The sequence below is a fragment of the Watersipora subatra genome, chromosome 11 (genome assembly GCF_963576615.1).
Source record: "Watersipora subatra chromosome 11, tzWatSuba1.1, whole genome shotgun sequence".
NCBI classification, from domain to species: Eukaryota; Metazoa; Bryozoa; class Gymnolaemata; order Cheilostomatida; family Watersiporidae; genus Watersipora; species Watersipora subatra.
Genome location: NC_088718.1, coordinates 28,260,214 through 28,266,408, shown reverse-complemented (window position 1 = coordinate 28,266,408; position 6,195 = coordinate 28,260,214).

Below are 6,195 nucleotides of genomic sequence, written 5' to 3'. Positions count from 1 at the left end.
GCACCAATTAGTGTAATGATATAACATTAGCTGAGGTTATGGGAAGCGGAGGTCATCACGGATCATATAACTTCTTACAAGGTGTTTCCATGACTCACTCATTACACCGATGAAAGTGTTTTTATCTCTTTCTTAGCTGAACGAATATTGTCTGTTTAGATTCAAATGACGTAACACTTGTATGCAATTAGTACTTGTGCATAAGTAATGTATATACCGTATGTATGTAACTGGTTATTGGCGTTGATGATCATCAACAAAATGATGTTTCTCATTGCCAAAAGAAGAAAATGAACAGACAGATTTCAGAAATCATTGAGAGAGCTGAACAAAGTGTTTTAAAAGTTGATAATCTAATAGTATTGCAGAGGAGAGAGAATAGTGAACTGAAGGTTGTATTAACAAAAAGTTCATAAACTGAAAAGTATGATGGTGGATGTAGTATGTTTGTGTCATGAATAGAAAACAATGTTTGTCATGTGTGGAAGGAATTTAAACAAATCATCTGGGCATAGTAATACTGATCATCTCAACAATAGTAAAACTTACCTCAGTAATATTGTGGTAAGTATAACTGGGGTAATATAACTCAACTATTACTCCAGTAATATTAGGGTAATAGTTGGGTTACCCCAGTTAGTTAGGCTGATCAGTATTACCCGAGTAATACTGATCAGCTCTGTGGCATATCAGCTCTTTTGCGCATGTGGCCAAGAACTGAAAACACGGCGCATTCTCAGAATAAAATGAAAGAAAAATGAATGATGCATTAAGTGCAAGGCTAAATTGAAGTTAATTTTTGATGGGCAAAGGTCAAGCCACACACCTGTTTTTAAGCTCTGACAAGCAAGGTACGGAAGGGCGAATAGGTTAACATGAGACCCTCTCTGCAGCCGTTAACTTAATATGAGTAGTTCTGCTGTCAGCTGGATCCTGGTTTTTCATCAAGTCTGTTTATTATTACTTATTCAATATTATTAGTGCAGTCAGCAGCCAGCGGTTGCTGGCATGAACAGCTTTATTTGTTAGCCAACCATCGAGCTCCTAATCGAATTGCCTTGGCTCATTTCTAAGTACGCTGATTGAGGCCTCATTGGCCTCTCACGACTGTGTTGTTGGCCCTTCAGTTAATCAACCTTGGTTAACGGCATGAGCTAATGGCTGTATCAGACATTGACTTCCTCACGATAAGGTTAACAACTGAATATGAATACAGCTTCCAAGGAGTCATATGATGAGTAAAGGGCTACTAGTTGAATGATTTGATGATACAATTTTAATAGATATCACAAAAAACAGTAAAGTTTAGTGAAAATTTAACCGATTTACATTAACATGCTAAAAACAATACAAAACTCTAGAAAACATATTGAAACCATAAAAAGACCTTATAAATAGGGCATAAACAGGAAACTAGATTTGGGTAGTAAAGATGATATCAATTATAAAGACACTTGAAGTTGTGGTCAGTGATGGTGAGTCATTTTACACCATAGATATATAAACCTAGATTGGCCAATAGGGAAAAAGCCTGTCAGACTTAAATAGTATGACGTACCATCATTGTATTGTACCTCATGCTTGACTGCACTCTTGTTAATAATGGAGCTAATGAGGAGAAGCTGACAAAATCACATTTATTTTCACATAAAAACCTTCTTGGATACATAATCCAGTAAACTAAAGCAATTCTGTGATAATATCTGATAACCACCATAGATTAAAACTATAAAAGCTATGAATTGTTGCACACAAATCATGAGCTAACAGGGCTATATTTGCCACCCTCTCCTATCCCCATTCTCTCTTTTCCCCCTTTTCCAAAGAAGAAGTGAGAAGGGAAAAAGAGAGAAGGGGGAAAGGAGAGGGGGTTGGCAAATAGCCCACCCACGCGAAGAGCCAGACCCTGGCTAGGTAAAAGACTAATATCATGTTGAACTAAACATGACTAAATATGATGAGCCTGTGAAGTTTTGATCTGATCAGGGAAATGGAATCAATGGCTTTCTTAGCTAGAGCTGGAACGAGACTAAGGAATGCAGGGTCGGACCAGACTCACGGTCAGCAATGAGGGCCAAGATCGGGTCGGACCGGGTCAGCACGCGCGATTTATTATTCATTTAAGTTTAAGAGATAGTTCTATTACAGCCTAATGTTGTGACATCAATAAACTAAGATAAAAGAAACCATTATCACACCAATCATTATATTTTGTGGCTTGGTTTATAGATGCAATCTACAATTTATGGCTAGACATTGGTGGATCAATGCTATTCAATGGGTGATAGATTAATGGCATGATTTGGCTAGTGTTTTTATTACAGATTTTATTTGCAACTGCTATTATAATCAACAAGAGATTAGTTAAGAAATACTTTACAAATATAGAAATAGATAACCCAGCATAGTGCAAAGCAAAAATCCATCACTTCCCTAAAACTTCTGGTATTAGTGAAAGAAACTAAAAATAAAATAAATTTGCTGGATTGAAGGTTCTTAGACGCGCTTTTAAGTTCCTCAGGATGCCCTCGTTGTAAATGCCTCAATAGTATTGAGGTGGACCCTTCTTTGTAGCTTAAAGGTTAACTTGCAACAAAATTCATATTACAGTTATTTGGTATCAAAAGATTCACCATGTCTTACTCTGTTGTGTTGTAGGTGCCAAATACGTAGAAATGTGATTACAAGCTCTTAAAAGCTCAAAAATGAAAAGCCGCCATAAATTGGAATCTGTTTATTTCTCTGACGTAGTCATTACAGTTTGGTTATCGTCTTGTCACGTGATGTTCTCACATGAATTGAAAAGCCAATAAAAAGCTCAATATAAAACTTATCATAGCACTAGTTTATGACAAACACTTCGGGTTTTACCAAATACCCCGTATCAAATATAGATACTCGCTACTTTACAGTTTTGTTTCGGCATTATTCAACCATCAAGTCGTAATCTGATCACGTGACCCAATACTTCGAAAATAATTTTTGCAGCACTTTTCGATTATCACAGGGGACCAACAGACTCGTCATGATTATCAGACAATGATATGTACTCCTTCGAGCTAAGGTGAAAAAGTTTAACTATTTTTTACGGTAAGTTATAAGATATCACTGCTAAAAGTGACACCATTACAATGACGATAAAACAGAGGCGTACGAACAATAGACATGGTTTTATTGAATGCGTGAAGTATAATTTTGAAAATATTTCGAGGAATGAGGTTGCATGAAAGTGTAAACAGAAACCATCCTGTAACAACTACGTCCCATTTGAGCCGTTTTGGAAAGCGAATCCAAACTACGGCGGTCTCGTGTGGCTGCTATTGACTGTTCGTTTCTTAGCTTTTAAGAGCTTGTAATCACATCCCCATATATTTCACACCTACAACACAACAGAGTAAGACATGGTGAATCTTATGATACCAAATAACTGTAATGTGAATTTTGTTGCAAGTCAACCTTTAACTTGCTTTTGCATATTGTACAAATAACTAGGTATTTTCCTTTTGTGACTGGCTTCTTCATGAACTCCCAGACCACCAACATGTTGATTATTTCTTGCCGAAAAACGTTGTGAAACTTATTATAGTCCAAAGACTATTGTCGCAGACGTAAAAATATAGTCTTGACTCACCTGTTTTATTTCGCCTAGTCCTTCCGCGCTAGGACTATATGGGACTCCATTTCAATCGAACTTAAAAAGCGATATACAACCGCTATTATTTAGCCATTAACCTACCCACGTCTTTGTATAAGAAGACCTGAGGGTTGGGTGGCCTGACCCAGGCACCTCTGACCAGGTGGGTCAAGACCAGACGAGCTACCCGTGCCAGCTCTATTCCTAGCTTCATAATGCGCCCTAATCGAAATATATCTCTTTGCTATCTCACGAGCTATGCTACTAGCATGATGATTACACTTAAACGATAGCATGATGTTAAACCTCAGCAACTTCTCCATGGTGGCAATTAGTGGTAGCCTGGGAAAGTTTTTCACCAATCCAGCACTACTAAGCAACACTCTCGTTGCTTTCTTACTGTGGTTGCAAACCTCCATCACCACAGGCGAAGACAAAGTCAAGCCACCACGATTCTTAACTGTGATTAGGGAATTGGCTGCTTGGTTTACATCATAGTTGGTAACATTCACGATGCTAGTGATACAATCATTACACTTCAGCTTTGATGACCTAGACAGCTACATAGCCAGCTGTAAAATAATCATTCTGTCTCATTTTTGGCTTAAGATATGCTTGCATACTCATCATATTTAGTCATGTTTAGTTCAACATGATATTAGTCTATTTACCTAGCCAGGGTCTGGCTCTTTGAGTGGGTGGGCTATTTGCCTCCCTCCTTTCCCCCTTCTCTGTTTTCCCCTTCTCACTTCTTCTTTGGAGAAGGGGAAAAGAGAGAATGGGGATAGGAGAGAGTGGCAAATATGGCCCTGATGGCTCATGATTTGTGTGCAACAATTCATAGCTTTTATAGTTTTAATCTATGGTGGTTATCAGATATTATCACAGAATTGCTTTAGTTTACTGGATTATGTATCCAAGAAAGTTTTTATGTGAAAATAAATGTGATTTTGTCAGCTTCTCCTCATTAGCTCCATCGTAAACAACAGTGCAGTCAAGCATTAGGTACAATTCAATGACGTTACGTCATGCTATTTATGTCTGACAAGGCAACCGATGGGAATAGCTATTATTGGCCAATCTAGGTTTATATATCTATGTTTTACACTGTTACATGGCTAGTTCATACTAAAGCAGATCGACATACGCTACTAAATGTAACCATTCAAAGTTTTAGAAGATTTAGAACAATAGAGTGTCCAAACTATCTAGTGGGTCACTCAGAGTGACAGAAGAGTGCATCCACCACAGCTCTTTAGTTTATAAGCAGTTTGGTCAATGAACGAGTGCTAGTTTCCATTTGCAACCCAACTTGTAAGCCCAAATTTTAGGTCATAAAAACTGAAAATTACTGCAACAGGGTGATTCTATCAAAAACTTAAATTTATCAAATTGCTATTATATGGCCTTTACCATATTAATAGCTTTATGTCAACCCTATAACTTGGTAAATTGATTAGTTAAATATTCTTCAGAAGAAGAATTTGAAGGAACACAATTTTCAAATCGTGTAGCCCAGGTTTGCTGATGGCAGGTAGATATGATTAATAGTGCAGGCATTTACAGCACAGGTAAAGCAAAAGTTCAAAATAACACTCTTTGGCTGATATTTAAAATCGGAATGGATCGATTTAGTGCCGTTTCTTTGCAACTGATTTTTGTTGCCAACTATTGAGCCCAATTGATTTTGCCTAAACTGCTGAAATATCCTTTAAAAATTTTTATTTTGAACTTTATGTTTGCTGATTTTTATAGTGCTGACTTGAAAACAATTATTCTACAGTTTTTGAGGGCTAACAAATAAGTTTTAAATTTTGTGTTGAAGATTGCATCATTGTCAAAATAAAAGTTTGAATACTTTTGTAGAGTAAACCATTGCATTAGAAAAATGCATCATTCCATACATTGCAATAATAATATATAATAATATTTATAATAATATATATTTTTTATTCCACGCCATAATTATCCTTTTATTTTGGCATTGAGCTGTACGAAGCCAAAAGTGTTAGAAAATTACGAGCCAAAATATCGGTGCCAAAGTACAAAGGTTGAAAACGTTGGTGCCAAAGATCACTAGACCATCTATCCCCATAATATTTTCACTGTTGCAATCACCTTCGATATGGGGTAGAGCTACTAGACCAGTTCTACGTACACTCCTTCATATCAGCAAAGCGAGTACTAACACTTCTACGGTCAATAAACAAGGATGAGCTTGTGGCCAACCGGTAACAGTGGCACAGTGATTGACCGTCAGCTCAACTCAAGATGTGAATCCACAGGATGTTCTGTTGATGCCTGATTGTATATGGGAAAAGAGCCATTAAGTTCAGAGAGTAATCTGAGCCAATCTGAGCGCATTGTGGCCTATCAGTGCAGCGCCCTGATACTCGCATTGCAATAATATATACTGCATGTACAGACGGACACTAACATATATATATAGATACTACTGAATGCCCGATGTTGCCACTCCTCATCCTGTGTATATACAGTATATATATGTACTCAGAAAACAATCTCTGATAGTCTCGAAATCTTGCTTGATGCCATCGTAA